This window comes from Chlorocebus sabaeus, chromosome 22 (genome assembly GCF_047675955.1).
Source record: "Chlorocebus sabaeus isolate Y175 chromosome 22, mChlSab1.0.hap1, whole genome shotgun sequence".
Classification (NCBI taxonomy): domain Eukaryota; kingdom Metazoa; phylum Chordata; class Mammalia; order Primates; family Cercopithecidae; genus Chlorocebus; species Chlorocebus sabaeus.
Window position 1 is genome coordinate 31,588,255 of NC_132925.1, and position 21,008 is coordinate 31,609,262.

The 21,008-nt window shown below is 39.5% G+C and overlaps 1 protein-coding gene and 1 long non-coding RNA gene across 6 annotated transcripts in view; one reads left to right on the top strand and one right to left on the bottom strand.

Moving 5' to 3' along the window:
- Positions 1-21,008, top strand: part of PHLDB2 (pleckstrin homology like domain family B member 2) — a 235,325-nt gene that overhangs the window by 54,076 nt on the left and 160,241 nt on the right. The window lies entirely within an intron of this gene.
- Positions 1,939-11,260, bottom strand: LOC103228336 (uncharacterized). The gene is made up of 4 exons (XR_495495.3): positions 10,248-11,260; positions 9,647-9,776; positions 5,504-5,627; positions 1,939-2,427 (listed from the first exon to the last, which is right to left on the bottom strand). It is a non-coding gene; the product is annotated as an uncharacterized lncRNA (long non-coding RNA).

A 21,008-nucleotide genomic window follows, 5' to 3' on the forward strand; every position in this document is an offset into this window, starting at 1 on the left:
TTCAGGGAGCACGCTTTCCCCACCCCACCCAGGCCAGGTCCAGAAATGCTGTCTTTGAGCCAGGGCCCAGGATCAGGAACTTTAGGAATCTACCTGGCGCTCTATTCTACGGTGTCTAAGCTCTCTCCAAAACCATAAGACAGAGTCATTTCTACTCTTCCCTCCCCTTTCCTCAAGCAGAGGAGACTCTTTCCATGGCCACCACTGCCCCAGGCTTGCAGCAAATGCTGCCTGGCTACTACGGACGTTCACTTAAGGCCCGAGAGCTCTTCAGTCAGCTTATGGTGAATACTGCTAGATCTGGGTCTCTCCCTTCAGGGCAGTGGACTCTCCTCTGGTCCAGGGTGCCAAGGCATGGAATTAGGAACCCTAAGAGCCCACTTGGTGCTCTGCCCCCACTGTGGCCGAGCTGATAACCAAGGGCAAGGCAAAGCTCCCTTTACACTCTCCTCTCCTGTTTTCAGGCAGAAAGAGTCCCTCCCCATAGCCACCACAGCTGGGAATGTGCTGGGTCTCACCTGAAGTCGCATGGCACTAGGTCTCATCCAAGGCCTGCAGCAAATACTGCCTGGCAACCACTGATGTTTATTCAAGGTCCAAGGACTCTTTAGTCAGCAGGTGATGAATCCTTCCAGAACTGGATTCTTCTTTCTAGGCAGTGGGCTCCCTTCCGTCCCAGGGTATGTCTAGAAATGTCATCTGGGAGCTAGAACCTGGAATGGGGGCCTCAGGACTCTGCCTGGTGCTCTAACCTACTGTGGCTGAGCCACTATCCAAGTTTCAAGATAAAGTCCTCTTTAGTCTCCCCTCTCCTTCCTCAAGCAGAAGAAAGGAATCTCCCTCAGAGCTGTGAGCTGTGCTGCCTGGAATTGGGGGAGGGGTAACTCAAGCACTCCCTTGTCATCCCAGCTGGTGTCTCACTAGGTTGCATGCACCCCAAGTCCATTGGCAAGTACAGCACTGAGACTTGCCCAGGAATTGCAGTCCTTGTGGCCTAGACGGCCTTTCAAGTTTATTTAGGACCCCAGACCACTTTAGCCCAGAGGCAATACTTTCCAGAACTCAGGTTCCAATCACTGGGATGCATGATTGCCCTCTGACTAGGGCCGGTCTAAATGCTCCCTCCATGGGCACTTGCCGATGTCTGCCCTGCTTTACTTTCTACTGTGAAAAGCAGCACTGAGTTCCAATGCAAAGTCCCGCAACCACTGCACTCTCCCTCCCACAACATGCAGATTCTTTCCCTGGGCCATGTGGCTGCTGCTGTGGGATAGGGGAGGGGTGGTGTTGGCAATTCAAGATTGTCTTTCCTATCTTCTTCAGTGCCTCTTTCAGTGATATGAAGTTAAAACCACATACTGTGATCACTCACCTGATTCTGGGGTCTTATAGATGCTTTCTTAAGTGGATAGTTGTTCAAATTTGGTGTTTCTACAGGGGTGACAATTGCTGGAGGGTGCTATTTGGCCATCTTGCTTCCTGAAGGTTATTTATAGATACCACTAGATCTGCCCTCCAGAAAGGTTAAATAATTCATATTGCCATAAAAATGAATAAGAGTGCAGATTTCACTGTGTCCTAAATTGCTTTATAAGGCTTAAGTGATTGGATTGGATCCACCTGGGCCATGATACACACCTGAGCTGTGGAATTTCTCTCTTATTCATGAATGGTAAGGCATTTGATCGACCCTTACCATTCTCATCTTTGCCCAAGGCCTGCTCACTTTGGTCTGGTACTGGAGCTAGCATGCAAAGCAGGGCCTCCAGCATTTAGCTGAGGGGTGGAACCATCTGAAATGCCTCTGCCACTGTTGTCTTTAATGGCTTTCAGATGTGAAGAGGATCACATGCTCTCCAGCTGTTTTTATGTTCACTCCAGGGGCATTGTCTCAAAATTTCCAAAATATTCTAAAATCGGGGGTATAACTCAGTGGTTGAGCATTTGACTGCAAAATATTCTCAAATCTACCAGTTCTCCACCACTATCATCATGAGTGGCAACAACTAATGTCTAGTTATTGTTTAAGGTGCCATAATTAAAAGGTATGTAAATAAAAGAAGTTCCTTGACCCTCAGAGTTACATTTCTTTATTTTAAGAAATAAGATAGGTATGCTTAAGTCTCCACCCTCAGTCATGGGAAACTGCATTTCAGTAATGTTTAAGAGCTCATTTTCCTCCCAAAAATGATACAACAGTGGAGATGGCCAAGGAGAAGGTGTACCCTAACTGGAAATTTCAGTCGTCACCAAAGTGCACATTGTCCAAGCCCCATGGTCCATTTGAATGCAGTTGCTTCTGTTCTCTCTGTGGTAAGTCTGAGCTGAGGATCTTTCATTAAGAGTCTCCACACAGTCCTCCACAACGCTGCCTCCATCAACAATCTTGCCACCTCCAGTGAGTCACATGGGAGCAGAACTAGGTCCCTACAATATTTAATTGAAAGTAAATAGGCATTTGATAAACAATCTCACTTCCATACATCTTCAAGTCTTTGGAAATCCCACTCTCTTTCCCACCCACACTGCCTCCTCTAATCCTTGGAGCTCCTCCTCCTTTTGGATAATCATTCCACATGCCTCAGTTTACCTACTTTTCATAAGTAAAGACCTGGATAGGTTTTTTTTTGTTTTTGTTTTTGAGACGGAGTCTTGCTCTGTTGCCGAGGCTGGAGTGCAATGATGTGATCTAGGCTCGCTGCAACCTCTGCCTCCCGTGATCAAGCGGATTTTCCTGCCTCCACCTCCCCAGCAGTTGGGATTATAGGTGTGTGCGTGCCACCCCACCCATCTAATTTTTGTTTCATTTGTTTGTTTGTTTGTTTTGAGATGGAGTCTCCCTCTGTTGCCCAGGCTGGAGTGCCGTGGCGCGATCTCGCTCATGGCAACCTCCGTCCTCCGAGTTCAAGTGACTCTCCTGCCTCAGCCTCCTGAGTAGCTAGGATTTCAGGTGCCTGCCACAATGCCCGGCTAATTTTGTGTATTTTTAGTAGAGATGGGGTTTCACGATGTCAGCCAGGCTGGTCTCAAACTCCTGACCTCAGGTGTCCGCCTGACTCGGCTTCCCAAAGTGCTGGGATTATAGGCATGAGCCACCACATCCAGCCAAGACCTGTTTTCTTTAGCAGGAGAGAGAAATAGAAAAATGCCTTTTCATTTTTACTAGATGTGGTGAAGACAAAGTAAATGAAACTTAAAAAGAAACAAGCAAACAAAATTCCTGAAATGTTAAGACACTGTCTTGTTGATTCTGCCCTCAAAATATGTCCAGAATCTAACCACTTTTCTCCAGCTCCTTTGCTGTTACCTAATTCAAGCCACTATCATCCTGATGTTATCCCTTTCTGAATTCTGGTAATTCTCTGTATCTCCTTAAACCAATCTCTGAATCCACATTTGTTCACTTCTAACAGATTCTCCACAGAATAGCCAGGAGGAGATTTTATTTTATTTTTTATTGTTTTTCAGACAGACTCTCGCTCTGTTGTCCATGCTGAAGTGCAATGGCATGATCTCGGCTCACTGCAACCTCTGCCTCCCGGATTCAAGCAATTCTTGTGCCTCAGCCACCTGAGTAGCTGGGATTACAGGCATGCATCTGGCTAATTTTTTTTTTTTGGTATTTTTAGCAGAGACAGGGTCTTGCCATGTTGGCCAGGCTATTCTCAAACTCCTGACCTCAAGTAATCCACCCGCCTTGACCTCCCAAAGTGCTGGGATTACAAGCATGAGCCACTGTGCCTGGTCCAGGCAGTAGATTTTAAAAACACAATCACATTGTGTAACATCCTCAAATAGTAAGATATACAATCATAAAAAATGAAAAATTCTTATCAAAATCTACAAGGCCTTCTAGTGTTATTCCCTATTGCTCTACTTTAGGTTATTGACATGACCGGTTTTGTTTGTTTTTAAACTTCCCCTAACTCTTTTCTAGCTCAGGATTAGTCTACCCCTTTACCTAAAATCTTCTTTTCCTGACTACCTTCTGGTCATGCCTCATGTCTTAGCTAAATGTGATTCTCTCAAAGAAGACTTTCATTGATTCCATAATCTAAATGAGTGACCCTGCTTTAGTTTCTCATTATGCTTATTGTCATTCTTAGCATTGCCACAATATGTCATTATCTGTGTGTTGACGTGATTATTTACTCAATATCTGTTTCTCCCACTGAACACATATCACCAGTGCCTAATGAATAGCAGATGCTAAAGAAATTAACAACTGAAAAGCAAAGATGTGGAACTTTGAATAGTTTAAGTTCTATTTAGGCAGACACACACACACACACATGCACACACGCACGCACACACACACACACACACAGAGTAGTTATTGTGGGTTATAGACCATCTCACTTTCCTAATTCTCATCTCAGACACTGAGTAACTACAGGCCCAGCCATTGCCACAGAATTTTTGCTTCATATTCTTGTTGACTGCCTTACTTGAAAGCAATTCAATTCATGTGTAAGGATTCCATTAGACAGTCTGTCATGAGACAAAGGCAAAAATCCCTTGGTTCTATTTTTGCTACCATCTGTGTCTTTTTAAATTCTTCCTATATGTGGAATTTTTTCATTGCTTTATTTGACTTCTGTAAATCTGCTAAATATGTTTACAGGCAACTTCCACAACCCTTCTCCACCATCACTCCCACTTTGATGTCATCCCATTTTAGAACTGGATAGATATTTAAGATCCTCTTAACTTTGCAGACAACAGAACAACCAAGCCTCAGAGAAATGAAGTGATTTGCCGAAAGCTACTCAGTTGTGATTACTAATTGTAGAAAAATAGAGCAGGGTGCAGTGGTTTGTGACTGTAATCACAGCCCTATGGGAGGCCACTGTGGAAGGATCGCTTGAGCCCAAGAGTTTGAGGCCAACCTTGGCAATATAAGTGAGACAACCATCTCTATAAAAACATAAGAACATTAGCTAAGTGTAATGGTGCACGCTAGTAGTCCCAGCTATCTGGGAGGCTGAGGTGAGAGGATTCCTTAAGCCCAGGAGGTTGAGGCTGCAGTGAGCCAAGATTATGCCACTGCACTCCATCCTGGGTGGTACAGTGAGACCTTGTGTCAAAAAATTAAAATTTGAAAAATTTGAAAAACAATTGTAGAGGAATAGAAAACAAAGTGAACTTCTAAAACCTTGGCCCTTATAATTTACTCCCAAATTTTCTATCTTAAAAAAAGAGAAGAAAAAGAATCAGGGAACATTTTAAATCTGAGAGTGTTCCAATTCCTCAAAAGATGTTTAAAAAGTCAGTTTTTACCATCATTCTGAAGAAAGCAAGGAAATAAGACCTAAAAATATTTAAAACTCAAATCATCTCTATAGGAAAATTTCAGTATGTTCTAGGCTTCCTTGTGTTTACTTTTCAGACTGCTTTCTGTAATCAAGTAAGATTAAGTGAAAATTACCTGGGCCACAAAACTGCAATGAAATTATTAAAGCATTTATTTAAAATATTTTCAGTCAGGTGCAGTGGATCTTACCTGTAATCCCAACACTTTGGGAGGCCGAGGCAGGAGGATCACTTGAGCCCAGGAGGCCAAGGCTGCAGGGAGTTATGATCATGCCACTGTCCTCAAGCCTGCATGACAGGGCCGGAACCTGTCTCTAATAAAAATAAAATAAAATAAAACGTTATTTTCTCTTTAATCTGAACAATTCTAGGATCTGGCATCTTTGATGTTTCCAATACAATCAATTTCAAAATATGTGCTGAATTTATACTACGCAAAGGAGTGTTGTTTGGGCCTCATATGAGGGCCAAGAAGGTGAGCTCACATGGAGACAGGCTGTATGAGTCCACTCTCATGATGCTAATAAAGACATACCCAAGACTGGGTAATTTGTGAAAGAAAGAGGTTTAATTGACTCATAGTTCAGCATGGCTAGGGAGGCCCTAGGAAACTTACAATCATGGCAGAGGAGGAAGCAAACACTTCCTTCTTCACATGGCGGCAGCGAGGAGAAAAATGAGAGCCAAGTGAAGCAAGAAGTATCTTATAAAACCATCAGACCTTGTGAGAACTCACTATCACAAGAATAGCATGGGGGAAACTACCCCCATGATTCCATTACCTCCCATTGGATCCCTCCCATGACACCTGTGGATTATGGGAACTACAATTCAAGATGAGATTTGGGTGGGGACACAGCCAAATCATATCACAGACATTAAGAAGCTGGTACTCTTATTATAATGGGAGAAGCCCACATAGTCAAAAAAATTACTCTGAAATCTATCATGGTGTCAGCACAATTTGAACACAGACTGCTGTAAATAAAAGAGAAATAGTAGTCTTTGAATTTAATACTAGAAAAAATATTAGAAGAGAAAATTAAATTCTACTTCAATTCTTCACATTGGTGAGGTAGACAGCTTCAACTGGTCTTAAAAATATAGACTGATTTTCTATAAATTATTTTTTGAAAGCTAGAAATATGCTAGAAATACGTCATACCAATCAGAAAAAAAAAAATTCTAAAGGAAGGTGAGGGACAGGAATAAACAACTAAATGTGAAATTGTCTCAAAGACATCAGGTTGGGTACTGAATTAAGTTTGTCTTAAAATCAAATTATAGAGATTTCCAGCAGTTTCACTGCTGGAAATTTATACTATGAATATATTCCTATGTGAAGATATCTATTGTGCTTTTCTGTAATTTACAGAAACTGAAAACAATGTTATGTATTCATCAGAAAGGACTGCTTTATTTAACTGTGTTCAATACATATCATAGAGTACTATGCACTCCTGAAAATGAATGAGGGAGATCTAGAGGTACCAATATGGGAGGAGGTCTAAGAAATATTACTAAGTGAAAGGCAAGGAAAATAACTATACAGAAATATAAACAGAATCCTATTTGTGCAATAACAAGATTGTATAAATATACTCCTCATAAAGCATTCTTAGGAGGATACTCGAGAAACCTTTTTTTTTTTTTTTTTTTTTTTTTTTTTTGAGATAGGGTCTTACTCTGTTACCCAGCCTGGAGTACAGTGGCACAATCACGGCTCACTGCAGCCTCAACCTCCCTGGGCTCAGGTAATCCTCTCACTTCAACCTCCCAAGTAGCTGGGACTACAGGCATGCACCATCATGCCCACCTAGTTTTTGCAATTTTCTGTAGAGATGGGGTTTTGCCATGCTTCCCCAGCTAGTGTTGAATTCCTGGACTCAAGTTTCTACCTGCCTTAGCTTCCCAAAGTGCTGGGATTACAGACATGAGCCACCATGCCAGGCCAGGAAACTCTTAGTGAGCATATCTTTGGAAAATGAGACTGGAAAATTACACGAAAAGAAATTTTTATTTTATACCCTCTGTGTCTTTTGATTATTTTTAAATTATGGAGAGGTATTACTTTTGTATTACTTTTTGTTTATTAAATTCCTATACTATTATGCATATATCATTTTAAAACTATAGTTCTTTTAAGTTAAGTTTACTTGGGAAAATGTCCTAATTTCTTTTCTCATTATATGTCTTTAGTTTCTATATTCCAGTGACTCTGTTGTGGATTATGTGTTTGCCCTAGCTTTTCCCATCTCTAATAACGTCATGAACTGGCATTTCTGAATTTTCATTTTGATTATTGGACTCTTTAATCCTGCTTGTTTCAAGAAGCATTTTGCAAGTTACATGTTAACTAAGACACGGTACCTGATTTAAAGGGGGCATAAAATGTAGTGGGAAAGACAGAAACTATTTTTACTTCATAAAATCCAGTTTTATAAAAAGCTCTGTTAATAACACTGAGGGAGTATGAGAACACAAAAGAAACCATACTAAATTTGGCTGGGAAAGAATCAAGGAAGATTTCCGGGAAGTTATGACAATTAAGATCAGTCTTGAAAAGATGAATCAGCTGGTACAAGTATAATACATTGCCTTCATAGATCATTTTGCATGACTTATAATTAGTGAAATTTAGATATAGAAGAGATCTTAAATAATATTAAATGTAATATTCTCATTTTTAAAATAGCGAAACATGACTTGTTAAACAACATGGGCTGTGGGGTCAAATTAAATGGCCAATACAGAGTAGACACTTAATAAATATTTGTTCCCTTCAGAACTGGCTACATAAATTACAGGGCCCAGTGGAAAATGAAATACAAGGCCCCTTGTTCAAAAGTTATTAAGAATTTCAAGACAGTCACAACAGAGTGTTAAAACAAGCATAAGCCCTTCTGAGCACAGGGCCACATTGAAATAAGCCACAGTTCTGGGGTTCATGAAGCAGGCCTCCCTCCCTCCTCTAATCTAAGTTCCAAGGGGTAAGTAGACGCAGAAATTAAACAAGAACTCAGGTCTCCTTTGGACACAAAGTCCTCAAAATTTTAAAAGCTCATAAACAATCTCTTCACCCAATATTTTTAACTGAGGGGACATGAAGATTTCATATTTATCTTTATTTATTAGTTAATAAATTTGTACCTTTATTCATTCATGTCACAAATATGAATAAATGTGTCCCAAGAGCCTAGGACAAGGCTGGTTCATAATAGATATTCAATGAAGAGTAGGTGAATGATGGATGACCAGATGAATGAGTGACTAAACAATAAGCTACAATTGAGTATTATTGCCCATAAAAAGAAATAAAATTTTGATGCATGTAACACCATGAATGAACCTTGAAAACATTATGCTAAGTAAAAGGAGACAGACACAAGAGATCACGTATCATATAATTACATTTATATGAAATGTGTGGAATAGTCAAGTCTATAGAGACAGAACGTACATTAGTGGTTGCTGGGGACTGGGAGGAGGGAAGAGTAAGGAGTGACTGCTCATGGATATGTGTGTTTTGTTTTGTTTTGGAATGATGACAATATTCTGGAATAAGATAGTGATGGTTACACAACTTTGTGAAAGTACTAAATATCATCGAATTCTGCACTTCATAAAGGGTGGATATTATAGTATATGAATTATATCTCAATTTTTAGAATGTAAAACAATAAATTAACTAAGATAGAAAGATTTAAGTAACTTGCTAAAAATTGATTTGCTGTTACTTGTGATGATTGTGCATCTAACATCAAAACTTTTGGCTCCTAGTTCAGGCTTTCTCCAGTCTATCAAGCTACTGCCCAGAAAACTGCAGAGTGCTGCCAGCTATCTCTATGGCTCCATGGAGCACTGTGCTTACATACGAGAAACCTCTCTTGTACTAAAGTGTAAATACAGTGGTGGCTGCATTCTGCCTCCAGAGGATCTGGCCTACCGAGTGAAGAATAAAGGGGAGACAGAGCAAGGGGAGAGCCCTTTCCAAGAGATTCCTCATTTTCTCTTTGTTGTCCTAGACACCACCCACTGACCTTGTATCTCAGGTCTTGGTTGAGAAACCAAAATAACTAGTGACACTCCTATGATGCCTTGGCAACATTCCCTGATAACTTAGAATATTTATTTCCTGTTTTCCCAACTCTCATTTATTTCCATGCTAGCATAGAGCAAGATGACATGTAACCTCTTGTGAAATGCTTGATATTTGTCCCTTAGAAGAGACGTTAGGACTATAAATTTTGCGAATAGTAAAATAACAACACTCATAGCTTGTTCTTGTGAATAATGTGAAAGTTTTCTAAACTGTATTTTAGTTTTAACTTACATTCATTTGTTACAGCAGAGTGAGGCAAGCATCATTTTTCTCCACTTTTTCACTTCTAGTTTATGATCCTCTCTTCTTCCTTACCAAGAGAATCAATAAGGGTGGGCGTTGTGAACACATGTTTTTTGTCCTGTCAGGAAAAGTTAAAGGTTAAGGTCCTATTCCCAAATGATAGATAATTAATCATCATTAAAATGGCAACCTGTCACTGGAAAAGGAAAAGCAGAAATATAAAATAAAGCAGATATATGATCTCAGGTAGCAACAAGGATGTCACAGATTTAATGAGTATAGGGGATGTTGCACAAAAAGTTTTATGCTAACCTCTAGAAACAAAAGAAAAAGCAGAAATGGTCTATACGTTCATAGTCTACATGGCCATCTCTCTAATTTTGAAATCAGCAGTCATTCCTTGGTTGGCATGTCCTACTTGGAAGTGGAGGATGGAAGAACACAGAGAACAAAAGTTTCATCGTTAAGCTGTGAAGCAGAGAGAACAGGCAGCTAGCCAAACTTATGTGGTTCTTCAAATTTCTGATGGGGATCAGAGTGCCTCTCCCTCACTGACAAATATGGAATGGAATGTAAGGCTGCTACTCACAGGGTTCTCTGCAGTCCTGAGATTGGTTCTGTTCTAGCCAAAGCTCTTGGCTAGAACAAGATTCCTGTAAGCTCCAGTCCAGTTGAGACTTCCTGGGAGAATGTGCCTCTGCTGCCCCGTGCAGAACTCCTGGACGTCTTAGTGACAGCCCCACCCCCACCACTAGTCTTCCCAGAATTCGAGCTGTGAGAACACATCAATTCCTGCCTCGGGCATTTGAGTCCATTTTCAGTGAACTCAGGATAGTTGAATGGAACACCATCTCACCCCCCAGCAATCCCTGGCTAGCATATGATGGGGAGGAAATCATGGGCTTTGAAATCAAACAAACTCAGGTTCTTACATTCACTAATCACACTCAGAAACTGTGTATTCTTTGTAGAATTTGAAAGTGTTAACCTCATTGAGCCTTACTTCCTCAGCTATAAAAAATGAATATAACGATATTTTTTTCTGCAGTATTGCTTTAAAACAAAGTGAGATAAAGAATGAAAATTTCCAATTTACAAATATTTCTTAACAAAGTATAGATTTCTTCCTTTCTATTCCAAAGCTAATGACTTCAGGCCAAATGGTATCTTGAGAGTGGGGGGATTCTGAGGGATCAGTTTCAGATCAAATTCATGTAATCAGTTGAAAACATCCTGTTTGATTAGTCCCCTTAAACTCTTCATGTGACCTTTCCTGTCCTCTGTCTATTTCAGTTTCTAAACTTTTGTTCAGTATCACATCTCTAAAGAAGCCTTTTTAGACATTTTTTCTGATCGTGCTTTCCTCTATAAGATTTAATGCCACAGAGACACTATTATGTTTGTTTATGGACTGTATATAGGTATATCTGTGCTTTATACATTAATATAGTAAGAAAATGTTAACCCCCGCCAAGAACCAATTTTCACCCTTTACTGGACAATATTGCTCCTATTGAGAACACATGGTCTATAAACAAACAAAAAGTTAGAAGAATCTGTGAAGAGATAATCTTTCAAAGCCTGTGAAAGAAGACATTATTGAATTCTTCTTCAGAAGAGAGTCTTCCCTTCATCATCTCTTAACTATTAGAGGTAGAAAACTTTGGCCAAGTTTTAACAATTTCTTGATTTCCTCTGTTTAGCCAATGATGTTCAGGTCAACCTCTTAGAAATAAAGAAAGAAGCCTCAGATGCAAAAAAGTAAATGATGACGCTAGGTCTCAACCTACTGATGTGTTGTTTTCTACTCAGAGTACATGATATACTATCTGTAGCACAAGTACAGTAATAATGGAGCTCAACCTCAAAAAATGAGTCCCACATCACTTGACAAATAGGTTTCTACTTTACTCTATGTGGATGTCCAGATTTTGCCCAATTAAACTTTTGTTTCTTATTTAAAATTACAGCTAACACTTATAATTGAAATTTTGAGGGGAAAACTTTGCTAAACTGCAGTGTTTATTTGAATTTTTAAACAACTGTGATGCTGAACAGTAAGAATTAATTTGCACACAGGGCTTCTAAAAAGGGGGCCACTTCTTATTTTGAGAAAAAATTCAAAATTATGTAATACATTTCATTGAGAAATAAAATATTGAAATAATTAACAATATAACAATATCAAGTTTTTGGTGAAATAAAAAGTTATTCATTTGAAAAAATAAAATAATAGAACAATACTAGGTGCTGGGGAGGATGTGGAGCAACCAGAAGTTTTACACAGTGCTAGCAAGAATGTAGAATTTGAAAGTGTTAACCTCAGTCACTTTGGAGAACAGTTTGGCAATTTCTTAACACATTAAACATACCCGTGCCCTGTTACCCAACAAGTCTACTCCTAGATATAGGAATTTACCCAAGATAAATGAAACACAAGTCCACAAAAGACTTGTACATAAATGTTTACAGCAGCTTTATTCATTATAGCCAAGAACAAATTATGATATATCCATACAATCTAATACTACTCAACAATAAAAAAATTACTGGATAAATGCAACAACACGGATGAGTCTCATAAACAGCAAGCTTAGTAAAACAAGCCAGACACAAAAGAGTACATACTGCTTGGTTCCAATTTTATGGAATGGTAGTAAAGACAAATCTAATCTATTGCAACAGAAAGCAGGTCAGTGGTGCCTGGGGCCTGGGGTGGTGAGTGGCAGGGTGAGTGGGAAGGACACAGGGAAATTGTGGGGTGAGGGAAATGTTTATATCTTGATTGTGATGGTGGTCGCATAGATGTAGGCAAAAAAAAAGAAAAAACAAGATTCAAGAAGGCAAGAAAGAAGCCAGTCACAGAAGACTACATTTTGTATTATATAAAATTCCATTTATATGAAATTTCTAGAAAAGGCAAAACTATAGAGACAGAGAATTGGTCAAGACTTATTAATTGTATACTTAAATGGGTACATTAAAAAAAACAGGTCAAAATGTTGTTAAAGATGCAACAATTCAAGTTATCTACTGTGAAAATGCCATAAAGAGTTAGTGTCTCTAGAATCACTACAGCAGTCATCTTCTAGTGCAAGCCCCAGTACCATTTTTAACAGCCTTATTGAGGAATAATTTGCATATCATAAAATTCTCCCATTGTAAGTGTACAGTTGTAGAACTTTTGATGACTATATATGATTATGCAACCAGCACCACAGTCCAGTTTAAAACATACCCATCATGCCAGGAATTTCCCTCTCACCTGTGGCAGTCAATCCCCTCTCCTACCTCAGCCAACCACTGAACCAATTCTCTCTCTCTGTAGTTTTGCCTTTTCTAGAAATTTCATATAAGTGGAATTTTATATAATACAAAATGTAGTCTTCTGTGACTGGCTTCTTTCTTGCCTTCTTGGATCTTTTCTTTTTTCTTCTTCTTCTTTTTTTTTTTTTTTTTTTGAGACAGAGTCTCACTTTGTCACCCAGGTTGGAGTGCAGTGGCTTGATCTTAGCTCACTACAACCTCTGCTTCCCGGGTTCAAGCAATTCTCATGCTTCAGGCTCCTGAGTAACTGGGGCTATAGGCGTGAGCTAGCACACCTGGCTAATTTTTGTATTTTTAGTAAAGACAGGGTTTCACCACATTGGCCAGGCTGGTCTTGAACTACTGACCTCAGGTGATCTGCCTGCCTCGACCTCCTAGAGTGCTGGGATTACAGGTGTGAGCCACCGCACCCAGCCCTTCTTTTTGTTTAATAATTTTTTTTTTTTTTTTTTGAAAATTGGGTTTCACCGTGTTGTCCAGGCCGGTCTTGAACTCCTTCCCAGGCTCAAGCACTCCTCCCACTTCGGCCTCCCAAAGTGCTGGGATTACAAGCATAAGCCACCATGCCCAGCCCCTTTTTATTTTCTTAAGATGAAGAAGTTCCAGTTATGGGACTTGTAAGAGACATTAGTTGCAGGTCCAGGAAAGAGCACACATTTGCCAATTCTCCGTCCAGGACTTAGCTGTGACACCAGGCTATTGTCAGGATACAGTGTACTAGAATAGGAAAAAAACAAACCTGGTTTAGAGCATCAGAATGGCTATTTCTAGCCATCCAACTGAACTTCTCTGAGATTCAATTTTCCCTTATATAAAATGAGGATAATAATGTCTAATGCATAGCTCTGTTGTGAGGAATAAATTAAGTGTACCAAGTACCTAACATAGAGACAGGCAAACATTTGGAATTTAACAAATGAAAATTGCTGACTAGAAAATCACTTAAAGTACAAATGTTCATCTTGAGACAAAGAACATAAAGAGGGAAAGTCATAAATGTCAGAAATGGAAGATTAGGGTTTAAACATTGACTTATTTAAATCTCAAAAGAAGCATGAATCCCCGCCAGGCATAGTGGCACACACCTGCAATCCCAGCAGCTCTGCAAAGCTGAGTTGGGAGGATTGCTTGGGGCCAGGAGTTTGCCCAGGAGGCCTGGGCCACATAGGAAGACGCCATCTCTACACAAACAATAAAAATAAATAGCCAGGCATATGATTATTTATTTATTTATTTATTTATTTATTTATTTATTTATTTTGAGGCAGAGTTTCGCTCTGTCGTCCAGGCTGGAGTGCAGTGGCCGGATCTCAGCTCACTGCAAGCTCCGCCTCCCGGATTCACGCCATTCTCCTGCCTCAGCCTCCCGAGTAGCTGGGACTACAGGCGCCCGCCACCTCGCCCGGCTAGATTTTTGTATTTTTTAGTAGAGACGGGGTTTCACCGGGTTAGCCAGGATGGTCTTGATCTCCTGACCTCGTGATCCGCCCGTCTCGGCCTCCCAAAGTGCTGGGATTACAGGCTTGAGCCACCGCGCCCGGCCGCATATGATTTTTTAAATTTACACACCTGTAGTCCAGTAGTCCCACTTGTAGTCCTGACTACTCTGGAGGCTGAGGCTGAAGGATTGCTCGAGCCCAGGAATTCAAGGCTGCAGTGAGCTATGATGGAGCCACTGCACTCCAGCCTGGACAACAAAGTGAGACCCTGTCTCAAAGAAGAAGAAGAAGAAGGAGAAGGAGAAGGAGGAGAAGATGAGGAAGAAGAGGAAGAAAGAAAAGGAGGAGGACGAGGAGAAGAATGAATCTCACAGATTTAAGACAGTGCTAGCTAAAGTGGGAATTTGCTAAATGTAGTTAACTGAACATTGCTTTATTTCCTTGATAAGAAGACCATTTGATAAATAACCCCCCCTTTTTTTTTTTTTTTTTTTTTTTTTTTTTTTGCCTGATTTTATGAGTAACTCAATAGTTCTCAGGCCTGGCTGCACATTAGAGTCACCTGGGGAGTGTTAAACATTACCAATGCCTGGGACCCAGCCCAGAAATTCTGATTTCATTGGTCTGGAAAGGGGCCGGGGCATTGGTGATTTTAAAGTTTCTCCTGGCAATATTCATGTAAAACCATTGTACAGAACTCATGGCAGCATTAACAATTTGAGTCTCTGGGTCTTAGGGAATGGGTTCAAAATTGTGGACTGAACTGTCTTTAAAGTATGCCACTCTGACATCTTAGAAAGAGATAAACCACAGAGACTGGCTGTACCCACCCAGGTGTTCCATCCACAGATGATCTTTTCTTCTTTTTCTACATGGTGTTGTATGTTTGTGCAATCAAACATAAGGGCTTTGTATGAATGACTATGTCTGCTTGGAAAAAGGAGGTTGCCCTTCACCTCCTATGTTGCCACTTTTCTTTTGAGTCCTCAGTCAGAGCTGGATGTTTAAACACATATCCTGTTTTTGTTTTTGTTTTTTTCATCTTTTATTTTGGATTCAGGGGGTGCACATGCAGGTTTGTTATATGGGTATACTGCGTGGTGCTGGGGTCTGAGGCATGGATGATCCTGTCACTCAGGTAGTGCAGAAACAGTAAACATGTATTCTTAAGCATACATGCATATCTCATGAGTCACAACTTCAAGAAGACAAATACAATCTGCAGGGACTGGTGCTCTAATTAAAAACTCTAAAGACTCAGGAGGCCTGGACAAGTCTCCTACCCTCTTTGGTCTTCAAATACTTAATTTGTTCAATTAATGGATTTCCTTTTATAACCCTAAGGTATTTTCCAGTTACTATGATTCACTGGTTGTAATTCTCATAACTAATATAATAAAGAGCAAATTCTTTATATAGCATCCATTTAGAACTTCACTACTAGTACTAAATGATTCCTAAAATAAGAGTTTATATCTCTGTTAAAGTCATTAGTACATTCACATAAATAATATCTTGATCTTTGACTAGTATATTTATTTACCAAGAAATGCAATGGTTTAATCTATACTTTCCAGGGAACTGACTGCTGTCATCGAGGAATAGTCACATAAATAAATTATTGTTCTTCACACATAAGTACTCACAAAACCTTAGTTAACTGATTAGTTATTCAACTATGATATTGTGAAACTGTAACACGACATTAATCATTACCTGGTGAAATGATCATGGGCCTTTGTGTGATGCTGCGGCTTCCTGGGAAACTCACTAATGTATTCACATAAACCAGATGTGCCAGAAGAAAGCTCTTGCTGTGGAATTGATGGAGAGTTTGTTTAAAGAAAGGAAAACAACTCTAAATAGTAAAATAAATATTTTCTTCTGCCTTTGGATGACCTTATGCTCAACCTCTTCCCTTATGAGAATGCTGTCTCCAAGCCTGTGGTTTTGTGGCATGTCAGTAATCTGAAAAGTCTATCTGAAGTCCAGCAATGGGCCACTGCCCAGCCTCACAAACCTGATTTCCTCTTCGTTTCTCCACCAACACTCACATACTTATTAGCTCTCTCAGTTCTTAAAATGGATTCTGTTCCTCTAATGCCAACTTACCACTATGTATCAGGTCTTTAACCCTGAAGTATCTTTAATAAGGTTGCTTTTCTTTGCTTCTAAGGCAAAGCCCGGCAGATTTACCCATCATCGAGAAGCTCTGATTTGTGGTGGTGCTAAGTTTGGAAGAAATATGAATTAATGAAATAACTTACCTGAAGTAAGAGTCACTTTACATTAAGTTTATCAGCCCAGTCACTTGTAAAGGTTTGAAGACAATAGTCATGATGTAATAGAGTATGCAAACTCAAGAGTTTAGATACACCTTAAGAATATAATAGAGTAACAAATTTCAGTTATGCAAGATGAAGATGTTCTAGAGTTCTGTTGTACAACCTATACTTAGCGATCCTCCCTCCTCAGCCTCCCAAGTAGCTGGGACTACAGGCATGCATCACTGCACTGAGATAATTTTTTTAAACTCATTTGTAGAGACGAGTTCTCATTTTGCTGTCCAGGCTTGTTTAAGAGAGTTAGTGCATCATGTCATGGTTAACAATCCCAAGGAAACACCAGTAGGGCATCACTCTAACACTGCCATGGAGCTATCTGAAAGAAGCTAGAGGCTAAAAAGCCAAATGCAAGGTGACTCAAACAGAGGCCATACACACTAACCAAAACCTGAGAGCACCTGAGATAGGAAATATGTGTTCCAGGAAGGGGCCTATCTGGGACCATACTACCATGTGTTTTCATGCCCATTTCTGAAACGAGGCCTACTCTTCAAGACCATCTGAATCTCCTCAGGCTGCCATAATAAATACTATCGACTGGGTGGCTTAAACAACAGAAGTTTATTTCTCACAATTCTGGAAGCTGGGAAGTTCAAGCTTAGGGGGCCAGCATGCTCAGGTTCTGGTGGGGGCCCTCTTCCTGGCTTGCAGACAGCCCCTGCTTTGTTGTGTGCTCACATGAGCTTTCCTTGGTGCATGTATGTGAAGACAGGGCTCTGTCTGTCTGCTTCTTATAAGACCAACAATCCTATCAGATTAGGACTCCACTCTTATGATCTCATTTAACCTTAATTACCTCCTAAAAGTTCTCTTTAAATAGTCATATTGAGGGTTAGGACTTCAACATATAAATTTTCCAAGGACACTGTTCAGTCCATAGCAATGATATGGCAACCCATACAGACTATCCCTAAATGCAGAAATCAGTGTTATTCTTCAAAGCAACACATTTTTTAAAATATGTCTTCTAAATGCCTTATTTTTGACAACAGAATCCTTTGTCCAAAATAAATTTTACAAAGATCCTTGGTATATAATATAATAAATAAATACACTGGACAGTAAGGTTGGGAAATGTGTTTGACCTGTGTAGGGATGTACAGTTGTATCTGCACTAAACTAGCTCTGCAAGAGGATACATAGGCGATTTCAAAGAGCTGTCATCCTAGGTAAATGGCCCAGATACATGCTCCATGAACCCCCTCGGGAAAACATCTTTGCTATCAAACAGGATAATCTGGAAGCGGATCCAAAAAGGACTTGGGATGCAAGAAGAGATCAGGGGATGTCTCATCCTGAATCATTGGGCTATTTCTCAGGAGGATTTAAATAACTGGTCTTACAGTTAAAGCCTCTTATAAAAATGTACTCAGTTTAGCATTTAACTAATAAAACCAAGTACCTACAAAACTAGAAGCTTTATCCTATTAAGGAACCTTTCAGGACTTGGTGTTTGCATGAAACAGAAAGTAATCATTGCTATAGGAGAGTCCAAGTCTCTTCATGAAATCATTTTAAAAAATGTATTCTACTGGGGTCAGGAGAACTCTTGTATCACGCGTATTTTGCTACCGATTGGTCTTGGTGAGGAAATGGCCCAGTTTTTTCATTAGCAAATTAAAGGGTAGATTAGGCCAGTGAGTCTCAAGCTTTAATGTACAAAATAAATCGTTACGCAGTTTATTTATTATGAATAATATGCAGGTTTTTAAACCTGTAGCCCCCACAAAAATTTTGATTCACTTGTTCTGTGACAAGATTCAGGAACCTTAATTATTTACTGGCACCCTATTGATTGTGATACAGGTAATCAATAGATTCCTCACTGCACACACACAAACACACATACACACAAAGAAAAAATGAAATAGATGATCTTTAAACTCTTTCTGCCTTTCAGATACTATAATTCTGTTTTTAAGGTTCATACAAGCAAAGCAGTATATTAGGCCTACATTCCTGACCTATCTGCCGAAGAATTATTAAAAACAAACCTCTTTTGCTCACTCTAAGCACACTGGGCGATGCCATTGTGATAAAGTCCAGGAGAGAGAGAGATGAAATCATGATGTCTAAGCTATATTCATTTTTGTGACCTTCATCCTATATAAGCTGCTTTCCTCCTTAACTGTGTATGTTCAAAACAATGCCCCAAGGTGAGAGAAAATTGCTTGGAATGTTCCTTCATCAACATCTGCTCTCTTTCTTCTGGCCCTGCTATCAACCCCGTCTCTGTGAAATCTCAGAACCTGAATTCCAGTATTCAGATTAAAGAAAAGGGGCTTCTCTGCTATCTCTTATCTCTGATTCCATTTCCAAGGCCATTCATATATTTCAGGCAGACAGGTTTTTGTTCTACAGACTATTTCTTTTTCTAGGATGTTCCCAGTCACTTAGAACATCATCCATATATCCAGGCCATCTTTCTGTGATCACCATTTGTTTTCAGTTGATATGAATGGAGCTTAAGACAGCTTCCTTGAAGGCAGGAATGCTGTGCGTGAATTGTGACTCCATGAAAAGTTACAGTGAACACAAAAGCTAATGCTTTGTAAGAACAGTACTCTGCAAGGGGCAATGGAGAGGACAGTATAAACATATGATGTCTGAATTAGCAAATAAAACGTAAGTTTATGTGATGACCCAATGGAAAGACCAAGTAACTGAATGTTTTCATGGAGTTTCTCAGCTTTGGAAGGAATCAGTGAAGGAGGAGGAATTAATGACCTCATTAGGACATTTTCAGTTGGCTTCTTCTACTCTATGAGACCAGCTCCAGGCTTAGGATGAGTTTGCTTAGTATGATCATCCTAGGACAGAACCTTTGCTGCCTGATCTTACCCCAACTGTTCAAAGCAGCTTCATTAAGATTTTTTCCCTGAGAGAACTCAGATTGGAGCTGCATCAAATACCACTAGCCTTTGACTTTGCCAGAGAAAGTTAATGAATATAGCTTGGAGCCAGACAAATTAATTTTTTACATTTTCTGTTTATTTTTAACTCTTGTGTCAAAAGTGTAGAGAGATTGGAGACAGAACAATCAGGTTTTTACAGCCAAAATCCAGGGGTAAGGTCATGAGGTCCTAGAAAGGAAGTGTGGGGAAAACAGTACAAACCTTGGCAGGATGCTTCCCCCATAGCCTTATCACATTGCTTTGTGACTAGTATTTAATAGCTATCCTTTCTCAGACTAGAAGCGCCCCTGAAGAAGAGACCAAGGCTTCAATAATCAAAATCTAGCAGAGTGCTTTAGCACATAATGATAGTTTGTAGCATGTTTAACTTAAAAGACTCCAGCTGAATGGACACTTCCCATTCAAGTATAAAAAAAAGTGTAGGAGGAGTTGGGCAGATATTAGTAAAAGGATAGAAAACTTCAGCTTAGAGAAACAAGTTCAAGAGATCTGTTGCATGATGTGGTTACTATAGTTAATAACAAAGTGTTGTACTTTTGTATACTACATATTAAATTTTTATTTGTACATTAAAATAAATAAGTAAATCAATCCATGTAAAATATATTTTGGAAGCTTAGAAATTTTTCAAAAAGGGAAAGGAAAGGATATTTTTAGTTTGTTTAGTTTCCCCCTCTTTTTGGTCTTTAGTTAATCCTTGACATGTAAAATAACTGACAGGTGAAAATTTCATGGCTTAAGACTAAAGCCAACCTACCAGGCTTTGGGCTTTTATGACAAATTTTCCTTTCCATCAGAATGTAAATGTTATGACTGAAAGTCTAAAACATAGCATGGTACACAAAATTCAACATTATACAAATCTTTGGAATTCATAGTGAAAATAATGACGAAAAGGAAAGGAAAATGGAAGAATGCCAAAAATTGCTAATAATTATAAACCAATCGAAAAAACTACACAGTATATTTAAGGCCGCAATCTGGTTCAGACTTCCTCTTCTTTTTCACCAGTTCTTGAGCTGAGTGAAGTAGTAATGTAATTGGATGCATACGATTCGTTGTATGATATTTAAGCCACTTAATTAGAGCAAACACATAGTTTTATCAAAAAACTGAGAATGCTTTTGTGAGTGAAAAGAGGCACTAAACCAGGCCTATTTCAAACAACCCAAGATATGTGGTTGCTGTGCTCTTCATCCACTTAAGGGGCTTCTTTTTATTCTATGTCATTTGTTCAAAATGCTCAACATTTGCTAAAAGGAAGATCTTAATTCAACTCCCACAGTGTGCCAGGTGGAGGTGAACATAAGTCTCCTTCAAATAC